Source organism: Pseudophryne corroboree, chromosome 1 (genome assembly GCF_028390025.1).
Source record: "Pseudophryne corroboree isolate aPseCor3 chromosome 1, aPseCor3.hap2, whole genome shotgun sequence".
NCBI lineage: Eukaryota > Metazoa > Chordata > Amphibia > Anura > Myobatrachidae > Pseudophryne > Pseudophryne corroboree.
In genome coordinates this window covers 197,594,944-197,609,297 of record NC_086444.1, presented here as the reverse complement: position 1 = coordinate 197,609,297, position 14,354 = coordinate 197,594,944, and the positions used below count along the sequence as shown (strand labels likewise).

The 14,354-nt window shown below is 42.5% G+C and overlaps 3 long non-coding RNA genes across 3 annotated transcripts; 2 read left to right on the top strand and 1 right to left on the bottom strand.

Annotated features, from left to right (window-relative positions):
- Window positions 1-2,375: 2,375 nt before the first annotated feature.
- On the bottom strand, window positions 2,376-2,899 carry LOC135050301 (uncharacterized). The gene is made up of 3 exons (XR_010241598.1): window positions 2,837-2,899; window positions 2,690-2,749; window positions 2,376-2,478 (listed from the first exon to the last, which is right to left on the bottom strand). It is a non-coding gene; the product is annotated as an uncharacterized LOC135050301 (long non-coding RNA).
- Window positions 2,900-6,239: 3,340 nt separating this feature from the next.
- LOC135050272 (uncharacterized) lies at window positions 6,240-6,763 on the top strand. The gene is made up of 3 exons (XR_010241590.1): window positions 6,240-6,302; window positions 6,390-6,449; window positions 6,661-6,763. It is a non-coding gene; the product is annotated as an uncharacterized LOC135050272 (long non-coding RNA).
- A 4,511-nt stretch (window positions 6,764-11,274) lies between these two features.
- Window positions 11,275-11,798, top strand: LOC135050237 (uncharacterized). The gene is made up of 3 exons (XR_010241580.1): window positions 11,275-11,337; window positions 11,425-11,484; window positions 11,696-11,798. It is a non-coding gene; the product is annotated as an uncharacterized LOC135050237 (long non-coding RNA).
- Window positions 11,799-14,354: the final 2,556 nt, after the last annotated feature.

Here is a 14,354-nt window from a genome sequence, read left to right as displayed (position 1 = left end):
ACTCCTAGATGGGCCAGGTGTTTGTGTCGGCCACTTGGGTCGCTTAGCTTAGCCATCCAGCGACCTCGGTGCAAATTTTAGGACTAAAAATAATATTGTGAGGTGTGAGGTGTTCAGAATAGACTGAAAATGAGTGGAAATTATGGTTATTGAGGTTAATAATACTTTGGGATCAAAATGACCCCCAAATTCTATGATTTAAGCTGTTTTTTAGGGTTTTTTGAAAAATACACCCGAATACAAAACACACCCGAATCCGACAAAAAAAATTCGTTGAGGTTTTGCCAAAACGCGTTCGAACCCAAAACACGGCCGCGGAACCGAACCCAAAACCAAAACACAAAACCCAAAAAATTTCCGGTGCTCATCACTAATTGAAACCCTGGGAAATAAAATGGACAGTGCGCCACCATTTAAAGAAATAGAAGATCCATAGCAGCTGGCAGCGATCAGGACCAAAGGATTAAAAACCGAAAAAATAGAGTCTGAAACCTCTTCCACGGCTTGATAAACTGAATTGCATACAGGACCAGTGGTATATAATAACAGTCCAGTGATTAGCACTTGGATATAGTGATGATTCAGCACACCGAGTATATGTTTGCAGCATCCAGGAAGGGAATTATATATACACTGCTCAAAAAAATAAAGGGAACACTTAAACAACACAATGTAACTCCAAGTCAATCACACTTCTGTGAAATCAAACTGTCCACTTAGGAAGCAACACTGATTGACAATCAATTTCACATGCTGTTGTGCAAATGGAATAGACAACAGGTGGAAATTATAGGCAATTAGCAGGACACCCCCAAAAAAGGAGTTGTTCTGCAGGTGGTGACCACAGACCACTTCTCAGCTCCTATGCTTTCTGGCTGATATTTTGGTCACTTTTGAAAGCTGGCAGTGCTTTCACTCTAGTGGTAACATGAGACGGAGTCTACAGCCCACACAAGTGGCTCAGGTAGTGCAGCTCATCCAGGATGGCACATCAATGCGAGCTGTGGCAAGAAGGTTTGCTGTGTCTGTCAGCGTAGTGTCCAGAGCATGGAGGCGCTACCAGGTGACAGGCCAGTATATCAGGAGACATGGAGGAGGCCGTAGGAGGGCAACAACCCAGCAGAAGGACCGCTACCTCCGCCTTTGTGTAAGGAGGAACAGGAGGAGCACTGCCAGAGCCCTGAAAAAGGACCTCCAGCAAGCCACAAATGTGCATGTGTCTACTCAAACGATCAGAAACATACTCCATGAGGGTGGTATGAGGGCCCGACGTCCACAGGTGGGGGTTGTGCTTACAGCCCAACACCATGCAGGACGTTTGTCATTTGCCAGAGAACACTAAGATTGGCAAATTCGCCACTGGCGCCCTGTGCTCTTCACAGATGAAATCATGTTCTCACTGAGCACATGTGACAGACGTGACAGAGTCTGGAGACGCCAAGGAGAACGTTCTGCTGCCTACAACATCCTCCAGCGTGACCAGTTTGGCAGTGGGTCAGTAATGGTGTGGGGTGGCATTTCTTTGGGGGGGCCGCACAGCCCTCCATGTGCTCACCAGAGGTAGCCTGAGTGCCATTAGTTACCGAGATGAGATCCCCAGACCCCTTGTGAGACCATATGCTGGTGCAGTTGGCCCTGGGTTCCTCCTAATGCAAGACAATGCTAGACCTCATGTGGCTGGAGTGTGTCAGCAGTTCCTGCAAGATGAAGGCATTGATGCTATGGACTGGCCCGCCCGTTCCCCAGACCTGAATCCAATTGAGCACATCTGGGACATCATGTCTCGCTCCATCCACCAATGCCACGTTGCACCACAGACTGTTCAGGAGTTGGCGGATGCTTTAGTCCACATCTGGGAGGAGATCCCTCAGGAGACCATCTTCCACCTCATCAGGAGCATGCCCAGGCGATGTAGGGATGTCAAACAGGCACATGGAGGCCACACACACTACTGAGTCTCATTTTGACTTGTTTTAAGGACATTACATCAAAGTTGGATCAGCCTGTAGTGTGTTTTTCCACTTTAATTTTGAGTGTGACTCAAAATCCAGACCTCCATGGGTTAATAAATTTGATTTCCATTGATCATTTTTGTGTGATTTTGTTGTCAGCACATTTAACTATGTAAAGAACAAAGTATTTAATAAGAATATTTCATTCATTCAGATCTAGGATGTGTTGTTTAAGTGTTCCCTTTATTTTTTTGAGCAGTGTATATATATATATATATATATATCCTTGGAAAGTCCTGCACTCTCATCAATATATGGTAATGACGGCGGGTGCTCCTAATGACCAAAGAGGCCACCAATATACCGCAACTACCACCTGGGTGGAAGGTGCACTCACGCCCAGAAATCAGTCTCTGAATTCACTTGTAAATTCAATATAATTTTATTCAGGTTCACTGTTGATGCCGTTTTTCATCGACGTTTCGGTCCATGTGAGGACCTTTATCAAGATTGGCACTTAAAACACCTATACAATCAGAAACAATTAAAATTAATATGTATAAGAACCCAGATTATTCAACACCAGCACCACCAGTGCCTCCCAGGCCCTATGGACTGTCACCAAACAGCAAAATCGTGCTTTAAAAAATATCTCAATCCATGTGTGATTTAGAGACGCCTCCACCCTTAGATATCACCTTACACTGAGTAAATATTCTTTCTCAACAAGTAGTTACCTGGACAACATACCAGATCACACTGATGTACTAGATAGCTTTTTCAACATAGTGAAGATGCTGCATGAAATTATAACCTATTAGATAAATTACAAATAACTAAATGGTATAAGGCAAACACCTAAGGCCACCCATTGAAAATCATACCTAGTCATTTATAGGAACAGCACATGGCAGCTGAAGGCTCAAAGCATATTTCAAACACTAAATCTGTAATTAAAAGGCAAAAAAGAAATGATCACCAACCATAGTCCTATGTCAGAGAGTAGCTGCAGGAGAACCATACTCACTGTTCAAGTGTCCAGAGCCAAATGAGAGCTGCATGTAGTTCAGCCTCAGCTGACAGCTATTTAAGGATCAACCACAGGAAGTGCCAATTAAAAAAATTAACATAGACTAAACCACGCTTCAAAAGATTGCTGCTCAGAGATCACAACCAGACCCACTGAGTAAATGCTACAAAGCCTACAAGACAGGCTAATGATGTATCGCTAGGATAAGCGACTTAAATATGGGAAAATTTTGTAGTTTAACGTGGCAAAAGCCGGAGACGCGTCTTTTGCGTTCCACCGGCAGGAAGTCCCTGCGTTCCACTCAGCGGAAGTACCGCTACTCTGCGTTCCACCGGCGGGAAGTCCCTGCGTTCCACTCGAAGGAGAAGCCGTTGCTCGGCTCACCAACGGACCACATACTCATAGAAAAAATGTGTAACTAGATGAGGGGTGCTCACAAATGGCGAACATCCACCCGGGTTAGAAGTTCAATAAACCAGTCCGCACATAACTTGAGAGAACGTGGGGATCACAACTACTATCCGCTTAGCCGGAAGTGACATCATACACTATACTGGGCTAGCCCATGTGGAGGCTGTCAATCACCAGAAACGTCACGTATATGTCAATAAGAAAATAGGATAATAAGAGGGCCCCAGATCCAATGACCACACTCACCCAATACATCTAAACCGACATACATCTAGTCAATAGAACATATTGAATACTACATTAGTATAATATTATAGCAAAAAAGTTTTAGTGATAATAGGTGGTCAAGGGTACAGGGGGTGGTGCGATCATTGGATTCAATGAGCCCTCATGACATGTCAAGGACCTGGGATGGCTCCGGGAAACATAAAAAACATATAAAACATAAGCAAAGACACATAAATAGATGCCCTTACTTTCTTAATCACTATACATAGAAAAAACATACATAAAAAACATAAAACATAAAACATAAAAACACAAGTTCAGACCCACTCCTTATATGATAATCATATCAGAATGCCCTTCGTCCTCAAAACACAAGACATCTTCAATAGAATCCAACATCCGAAAAGGAATTGGACTCTAAAGAAAAATGTTAAGGGGGTTGGCCTCATTGAGGCCCCTTGGAGACACCGTGTTGAGTTTGTGTATCCAAAAACTTTCCCTCTGTTTGAGCAATAGGGTACGATCACCTCCACTTGTGGGTGGAGGTACCCAATCGATAAGCTGGCACTTCAGGGCAGATACTTGGTGTCTAACTGACACGAAATGTCGTGCTACGGGTTTATCAGAAGAACCCACATTAAGGGCCGTATGTATAGATGACCGATGGTTGGCCATCCGGTCGCGAAAAGGACGCGTCGTCAATCCGACATAACATAACCCACATGGGCATTTTAGAAGATAAATAACGTGGTCCAATCGACAGTGTAGATGATACCTGATAAATATTTTTTTCCCTGTGTGGGGATGATACAATAAGGAACCAGTGATCATGGATCTGCACGTAGTGCTCCCCCCGCAGGAAAAGCTGCCAGGTTTGGCCTGCATAAGCTGGATGTGGGACTTGTTCTGTTCGGGGAATGTCGTGGGTCTCATTAACAATTGTTTTAGGTTAGCCCCTCGTTTATATGCAACCATGGGAGCTGGTGTTTTTAGGAACGGCAAATTGCTGTCAGTGGCTATTATTGGCCAATGTTTCCGTAGGGCTTTTCTAGTGGCATTTGTAGAACTATCAAACTGAGTGGAACAGATCATCCCCACACAGGGAAAAAAATATTTATCAGGTATCATCTACACTGTCGATTGGACCACGTTATTTATCTTCTAAAATGCCCATGTGGGTTATGTTATGTCGGATTGACGACGCGTCCTTTTCGCGACCGGATGGCCAACCATCGGTCATCTATACATACGGCCCTTAATGTGGGTTCTTCTGATAAACCCGTAGCACGACATTTCGTGTCAGTTAGACACCAAGTATCTGCCCTGAAGTGCCAGCTTATCGATTGGGTACCTCCACCCACAAGTGGAGGTGATCGTACCCTATTGCTCAAACAGAGGGAAAGTTTTTGGATACACAAACTCAACACGGTGTCTCCAAGGGGCCTCAATGAGGCCAACCCCCTTAACATTTTTCTTTAGAGTCCAATTCCTTTTCGGATGTTGGATTCTATTGAAGATGTCTTGTGTTTTGAGGACGAAGGGCATTCTGATATGATTATCATATAAGGAGTGGGTCTGAACTTGTGTTTTTATGTTTTATGTTTTATGTTTTTTATGTATGTTTTTTCTATGTATAGTGATTAAGAAAGTAAGGGCATCTATTTATGTGTCTTTGCTTATGTTTTATATGTTTTTTATGTTTCCCGGAGCCATCCCAGGTCCTTGACATGTCATGAGGGCTCATTGAATCCAATGATCGCACCACCCCCTGTACCCTTGACCACCTATTATCACTAAAACTTTTTTGCTATAATACTATACTAATGTAGTATTCAATATGTTCTATTGACTAGATGTATGTCGGTTTAGATGTATTGGGTGAGTGTGGTCATTGGATCTGGGGCCCTCTTATTATCCTATTTTCTTATTGACATATACGTGACGTTTCTGGTGATTGACAGCCTCCACATGGGCTAGCCCAGTATAGTGTATGATGTCACTTCCGGCTAAGCGGATAGTAGTTGTGATCCCCACGTTCTCTCAAGTTATGTGCGGACTGGTTTATTGAACTTCTAACCCGGGTGGATGTTCGCCATTTGTGAGCACCCCTCATCTAGTTACACATTTTTTCTATGAGTATGTAGTCCGTTGGTGAGCCGAGCAACGGCTTCTCCTTCGAGTGGAACGCAGGGACTTCCCGCCGGTGGAACGCAGAGTAGCGGTACTTCCGCTGAGTGGAACGCAGGGACTTCCTGCCGGTGGAACGCAAAAGACGCGTCTCCGGCTTTTGCCACGTTAAACTACAAAATTTTCCCATATTTAAGTCGCTTATCCTAGCGATACATCATTAGCCTGTCTTGTAGGCTTTGTAGCATTTACTCAGTGGGTCTGGTTGTGATCTCTGAGCAGCAATCTTTTGAAGCGTGGTTTAGTCTATGTTAATTTTTTTAATTGGCACTTCCTGTGGTTGATCCTTAAATAGCTGTCAGCTGAGGCTGAACTACATGCAGCTCTCATTTGGCTCTGGGCACTTGAACAGTGAGTATGGTTCTCCTGCAGCTACTCTCTGACATAGGACTATGGTTGGTGATCATTTCTTTTTTGCCTTTTAATTACAGATTTAGTGTTTGAAATATGCTTTGAGCCTTCAGCTGCCATGTGCTGTTCCTATAAATGACTAGGTATGATTTTCAATGGGTGGCCTTAGGTGTTTGCCTTATACCATTTAGTTATTTGTAATTTATCTAATAGGTTATCATTTCTTGCAGCATCTTCACTATGTTGAAAAAGCTATCTAGTACATCAGTGTGATCTGGTATGTTGTCCAGGTAACTACTTGTTGAGAAAGAATATTTACTCAGTGTAAGGTGATATCTAAGGGTGGAGGCGTCTCTAAATCACACATGGATTGAGATATTTTTTAAAGCACGATTTTGCTGTTTGGTGACAGTCCATAGGGCCTGGGAGGCACTGGTGGTGCTGGTGTTGAATAATCTGGGTTCTTATACATATTAATTTTAATTGTTTCTGATTGTATAGGTGTTTTAAGTGCCAATCTTGATAAAGGTCCTCACATGGACCGAAACGTCGATGAAAAACGGCATCAACAGTGAACCTGAATAAAATTATATTGAATTTACAAGTGAATTCAGAGACTGATTTCTGGGCGTGAGTGCACCTTCCACCCAGGTGGTAGTTGCGGTATATTGGTGGCCTCTTTGGTCATTAGGAGCACCCGCCGTCGTTACCATATATTGATGAGAGTGCAGGACTTTCCAAGGATATGTTTGTTTGAACTACTATTTGCAGTTCTTACTTCCTGACACCCATCCAGCACACCGGATTGGACTTCTTCACCGATCACCACCATTACATCTGGGAATCTTATATGTTCTGTTTGTCGTTTCATGTTTAGTATGTCATTAGCTTAACCATAACCCTTGTTCAAATTTTCAGTCAATTAGTGTTATGACTCAAAGTGGGGTATATTTGTTGGACGATGGCCTACTGGCCCAAGCCGAGACTGGTATAGTTTCGTTTACTGACGAGGACACTGAAAAACTATTATTCGATAAATTAGAGTTTGAGGCCTTACCAGCTGAAACTCCTGTGGATTTATTTTACAAAGTGCTTAAACACAAACAAAGAGAGGTTGATTTGACTTTACATGGTCAATTTTTGTCGGAATACCTCAGGAGAAAGCAAATCCCCCGAGGTTTCCGTATCTCAAATGTTCCAACATTGGGAAGAAACAACCCTGTCTTCTGCAGCCGGTGGTGTGGAGTATTGAACAAATGTTCGCTTGACCTCATGACCTTGGTAGTGGAGGAAGTTGGCATTGAGTTAAAGAAATTGTCAACTGAAGTAGATATTACCATCAAGTCCCACACCGCCGTGCTGCAGAATGACAAGACCCAGAATTGGATCGAACGCCTACAGACACAGGTGGACAACTATAAGCGTGATCTAATTTCTTTCAAACGGAAGAAATTGTCCACTGTAACCAACGATTACCAAACTCATACAGTATATCGCTGGTTACTTGGAAATAATACTAGTGAACGTCAGAATAGACAATACACTAGACGAAGGGCCCAACCATTCGCCTATGATTTTGCTTCCTCCGCCTCTACCTCAGATACTGATTATTACGAAGGAAATAATGACTCTACTCGTTTTTTAGATCGAGGAGGAGAGGCTTCCTCCACCCGCTCCAGGGTACTAAGAAGCGGCACAGACCGCACCCGAGGAGAGGGGGGTACCAAGAGAAGAGGGAGGAGGAGACAATAAGTAACAATGCCTTTAACCTATCTAGTGTAGAATTGAGTCCAGCTGAAACTAAACTCCTTGCACGAGGTTTATCTTTCGTTCCTACGTGCAGAATTAATTCATTTCAAAAACAATAGATCAGTATAAATTTGGCCGTTCCCTCCGTTTGCGGGAGTTCTTTGCTAATAAACCCACTAATAAAGAGAAATCAGAATTCAGGCCTAAATCGACATTCGATCCTCCATCCTCTAACCCTAGCATCAAAACCTATTTACGGTTAGTCCAAAGAGACTCCGAGATCTCGCCTCCTAAAAAAATGTTTGATAATCTTTCCACAGCTGAGAGGAAAGCACTTAAAACACTAAGAGATTCTCCTAATATAGTCATCCGTCCCGCGGATAAGGGAGGAGCAATAGTCGTCCAAGATTGGACAGACTATGACATTGAGATCAACCGACAATTATCAGATGATATGACCTACCAGAAATTAACCACCAATCCGGTTCCCAAAATTAAATCTAGGATCGACCAATTTCTGAAGTTAGGTTTTGAGCAGGGGTATATTAGTGAGGACCTATTAAATTATCTGACTACTAATTCACCAAGGTGTCCTATCCTATATACACTGCCTAAGATTCATAAAACATTAGTTCATCCTCCCGGCAGACCCATTATTGCCGCGGAAGGCTCTTTGTTACAGCCGATTGCTATCTTTGTTGACAGTATCTTACAGCCTTTGGTACTAAAAACTGACAGTTACTTAAAGGACACTGGGGATTTCCTTACACATCTACGTAAGTTTACCAAACTTAGTGAACATACTCTTTTGGCTACAATGGATGTAGGTTCCCTCTATACCGTCATACCACACCATCAAGGTATGGAAGTTATACGCAAATTCCTTTCCAGCTCTCCCTGCAAAGATTACCCCACCGAGTTTGTGTTGGAATTGACCTCACTGGTTCTGACGTGCAACCACTTTATGTATAAAAATGATTATTTTCTCCAAATTGCCGGAACTGCGATGGGGTCTAATTTGGCCCCCGCTTACGCAAATTTGTTCATGGCGCATTATGAAAATACTCATTTGCTGCCTAGATATGGGCACAAGATTGCTTTCTTTAAACGGTTCATCGATGACGTCTTTTTGCTTTGGGAAGGCACAGAGTCTGAATTTCTTGACATGGTGAACCAATTGAATGCATTAGATAGTCCCATCAAGTTCACATACTCCGTATCTGCCACTAATATCAATTTCCTGGATGTCAGCATCACCAGAACTGGTGATCGACTGGACACCTCCATGTACCGTAAACCTACGGATCGCAATCTGACGCTGCACGCAAATAGCCACCATCCCCCAGCTCTTAAAGAGGGATTGCCCATATCCCAGTATCTCAGAGCTATTAGGATCAATTCCAACCCAACACTCAAAGACCAGCAATGTACTGAAATTACTTCTCGCTTTCTTGAGCGAGGGTACTCTAGAGGTATTCTTACACGTTGCCTCAATAAAGCGAATAGCATTTTTAACGGACAACAGGTTAGAAATGCTACTCGCAATAATCGTATGATCTGTTCCACTCAGTTTGATAGTTCTACAAATGCCACTAGAAAAGCCCTACGGAAACATTGGCCAATAATAGCCACTGACAGCAATTTGCCGTTCCTAAAAACACCAGCTCCCATGGTTGCATATAAACGAGGGGCTAACCTAAAACAATTGTTAATGAGACCCACGACATTCCCCGAACAGAACAAGTCCCACATCCAGCTTATGCAGGCCAAACCTGGCAGCTTTTCCTGCGGGGGGTGCACTACGTGCAGATCCATGATCACTGGTTCCTTTTTGTATCATCCCCACACAGGGAAAAAAATATTTATCAGGTATCATCTACACTGTCGATTGGACCACGTTATTTATCTTCTAAAATGCCCATGTGGGTTATGTTATGTCGGATTGATGACGCGTCCTTTTCGCGACCGGATGGCCAACCATCGGTCATCTATACATACGGCCCTTAATGTGGGTTCTTCTGATAAACCCGTAGCACGACATTTCGTGTCAGTTAGACACCAAGTATCTGCCCTGAAGTGCCAGCTTATCGATTGGGTACCTCCACCCACAAGTGGAGGTGATCGTACCCTATTGCTCAAACAGAGGGAAAGTTTTTGGATACACAAACTCAACACGGTGTCTCCAAGGGGCCTCAATGAGGCCAACCCCCTTAACATTTTTCTTTAGAGTCCAATTCCTTTTCGGATGTTGGATTCTATTGAAGATGTCTTGTGTTTTGAGGACGAAGGGCATTCTGATATGATTATCATATAAGGAGTGGGTCTGAACTTGTGTTTTTATGTTTTATGTTTTATGTTTTTTATGTATGTTTTTTCTATGTATAGTGATTAAGAAAGTAAGGGCATCTATTTATGTGTCTTTGCTTATGTTTTATATGTTTTTTATGTTTCCCGGAGCCATCCCAGGTCCTTGACATGTCATGAGGGCTCATTGAATCCAATGATCGCACCACCCCCTGTACCCTTGACCACCTATTATCACTAAAACTTTTTTGCTATAATATTATACTAATGTAGTATTCAATATGTTCTATTGACTAGATGTATGTCGGTTTAGATGTATTGGGTGAGTGTGGTCATTGGATCTGGGGCCCTCTTATTATCCTATTTTCTTATTGACATATACGTGACGTTTCTGGTGATTGACAGCCTCCACATGGGCTAGCCCAGTATAGTGTATGATGTCACTTCCGGCTAAGCGGATAGTAGTTGTGATCCCCACGTTCTCTCAAGTTATGTGCGGACTGGTTTATTGAACTTCTAACCCGGGTGGATGTTCGCCATTTGTGAGCACCCCTCATCTAGTTACACTTTTTTTCTATGAGTATGTAGTCCGTTGGTGAGCCGAGCAACGGCTTCTCCTTCGAGTGGAACGCAGGGACTTCCCGCCGGTGGAACGCAGAGTAGCGGTACTTCCGCTGAGTGGAACGCAGGGACTTCCTGCCGGTGGAACGCAAAAGACGCGTCTCCGGCTTTTGCCACGTTAAACTACAAAATTTTCCCATATTTAAGTCGCTTATCCTAGCGATACATCATTAGCCTGTCTTGTAGGCTTTGTAGCATTTACTCAGTGGGTCTGGTTGTGATCTCTGAGCAGCAATCTTTTGAAGCGTGGTTTAGTCTATTATAATTTTTTTAATTGGCACTTCCTGTGGTTGATCCTTAAATAGCTGTCAGCTGAGGCTGAACTACATGCAGCTCTCATTTGGCTCTGGACACTTGAACAGTGAGTATGGTTCTCCTGCAGCTACTCTCTGACATAGGACTATGGTTGGTGATCATTTCTTTTTTGCCTTTTAATTACAGATTTAGTGTTTGAAATATGCTTTGAGCCTTCAGCTGCCATGTGCTGTTCCTATAAATGACTAGGTATGATTTTCAATGGGTGGCCTTAGGTGTTTGCCTTATACCATTTAGTTATTTGTAATTTATCTAATAGGTTATCATTTCTTGCAGCATCTTCACTATGTTGAAAAAGCTATCTAGTACATCAGTGTGATCTGGTATGTTGTCCAGGTAACTACTTGTTGAGAAAGAATATTTACTCAGTGTAAGGTGATATCTAAGGGTGGAGGCGTCTCTAAATCACACATGGATTGAGATATTTTTTAAAGCACGATTTTGCTGTTTGGTGACAGTCCATAGGGCCTGGGAGGCACTGGTGGTGCTGGTGTTGAATAATCTGGGTTCTTATACATATTAATTTTAATTGTTTCTGATTGTATAGGTGTTTTAAGTGCCAATCTTGATAAAGGTCCTCACATGGACCGAAACGTCGATGAAAAACGGCATCAACAGTGAACCTGAATAAAATTATATTGAATTTACAAGTGAATTCAGAGACTGATTTCTGGGCGTAAGTGCACCTTCCACCCAGGTGGTAGTTGCGGTATATATATATATATATATATATATATATATATATAACATTTTCAGTAGGGAAGCACTCACTAGACTTGCTTGTAGAAAAAATTATTTTAATCAACACTCACATGACGAAGTAAGAGGTCGACATTTCGGTCCTGGCATGGACCTTTTTCAAGACCAAGTCATGTTGCAGCCGGGATTACAAGTAACTGGAGTCACCCCCGTGGCACCACAGATACCAGAAGCAAACCACCCCCCACAACAATTTACCAATCAGCACGTGGGAACAATTAACAACATAGCTGCACATAGACAACATAGAGTATATATACTTATAACAGAAAAAGCAGCACATTGTCAACAGTAACCACCTCTATGCTAAATGTATTTATATATTTATTACCAGTTATTTATATAGCGCACACATATTCCGCAGCACTTTACAGAGAATATTTGTCCATTCACATCAGTCCCTGCCCCAGTGGAGCTTACAATCTATATTCCCTACCACATGTACACACACATTCACGCTAGGGTTAATTTTTGTTAGGAGCCAATTAACCTACAAGTATATTTTTGGGTTGTGGTAGGAAACCGGAGTACGCGGAGGAAACCCACGCAAGTACGGGGAGAATATACAAACTTCACACAGTTAGGGCCATGGTGGGAATCAAACCCATGACCTCAGTGCTGTGAGGCAGTAATGCTAACCATTACACCATCCGTACTGCCCTAAATGTAGCCATTGTAGAAGTAGAAGTATTGTAACACCGCCGCCACGTAGTTAGTCCCAGCACTCTCGGGCGGTGAAGCGCATGCGGCCGGAAGCTGACAGTTGTGGAACTCATAAAGGATGTGCGTCAACATCCATTGTCATAGTGATGCCCAGCCTTATTATCAAACACAGCCATTACCATGAGATGTAACATGACCGCTCGTTGTCATAGCAACGTCGGGCCCCTTTGAACTAAAAAACATCAGCTTTACATAGCATCAAAGCCTCATCCTGTAAATCAAAGCAGGGAAAAATACACTTCTATAATGCCATTGGCCTTACATGGACATACATACAGCAAGAACATACATAAAGCAGCCCAGCTCGTTGCCAAGCTGCTGACGTGAGTAACTTTAAGACGCAATTACCACGCTAATTACTATAGTATTAGTCAAATGTCACCAACACTGCACTGCAATACAATAAGTGGGACAGGTTTTACACCCACAACACTGTCCACCTTAGTAGATAGTGCCACAAGGGTGAACCCAGATACCGGCTTCACTGAAAATACCTAATGTAAAGCCTTCATAAATACAAAAGTGCAAATATATGACATGACACAATATTTAAACTTACACAGATACAAATACACTACATAGATGGTTAACTCATAGTCAGAGAAACTGACCAAAATTAACCAAACAACTTGTGGTCATAAGGTAAAATATAGGGGTCGAGCAAATGGATGACAGCCCCCAAAAAGATCACAGCTGCTTGCCACTGTGGTAAATTTTCAATTACACACAGCCACAGTAAAAAATTACAAAAAGAAAAGAAAATAAAGTCTATTATTAAATAAAGATATTGAGTGAATTTTGTTCATTAAGTCCTTTAGGTGATAGGGTGTCCAGATGGTAAATCCAATACGTCTCACATTTAAGGAGGCAAGTCCCTCTATCACCTCCCCTAGTCAGTGGAGGTATCCAGTCAATCATCATGCATCTCCATGTTGACAGTTGGTGCTTCATTTGTAAGAAATGAATCACCACAGGTTTATCGGTGTTTCCACTTGCAAAACGCTAAATGTATGGAGGATCTATGTTGATTCATGCATTCCCTGAACGTACGAGTTGTTTTACCCACATACATTTTGCCACATGGGCACATTAAAAAATAAACCACATGATCATGAAGGCAAGCCAGATGATATCGAAGAAAAGTCTTGGTACCATACAGAAGGTGGCAAAAGAAATACCCGGTTATCAGTGAAATGCATGTGGTACATTGCAGACATTTAAAGCACCCATTATGCTTATTCAGCCATGTCTGCTTCACAGGAACGATAGGTTTCATAGTGGGTCTCAGTAACATGTCCTTCAAATTCCGTCCACGACGAATGCTTAGCAGCGGTGGCTCCGTGTTGACCTTCTTAAACTTAGGATCAGAGATAATGATTGGCCAATTCTTTTTGACTGACTTTTCCATATAACAAAGGTTTGTATTGCAACTGGTCTTGAAAATAAGTTGATTAGATCCCAAATCAGTCTTACATTTTGGGATCGTGTTATAGTGTAACTGGTGAGCATTCTTTATACATCGAGTGATAGCAGATCCGCTGTACCCACATTCAAGGAAACGCCGTTTGCATTCTTCCAACTGAACAGCCGCATTGTTAAAGTTTGAATGATTTCGAAGCACCCTTAAGAACTGAGATACTGGTAAATTATTTTTTTATTTATCCGAGTGGTGGCTTGTTGCCCATAATAGGGTATTTCTATCAGTCTCTTTACGGAAGAGAGTG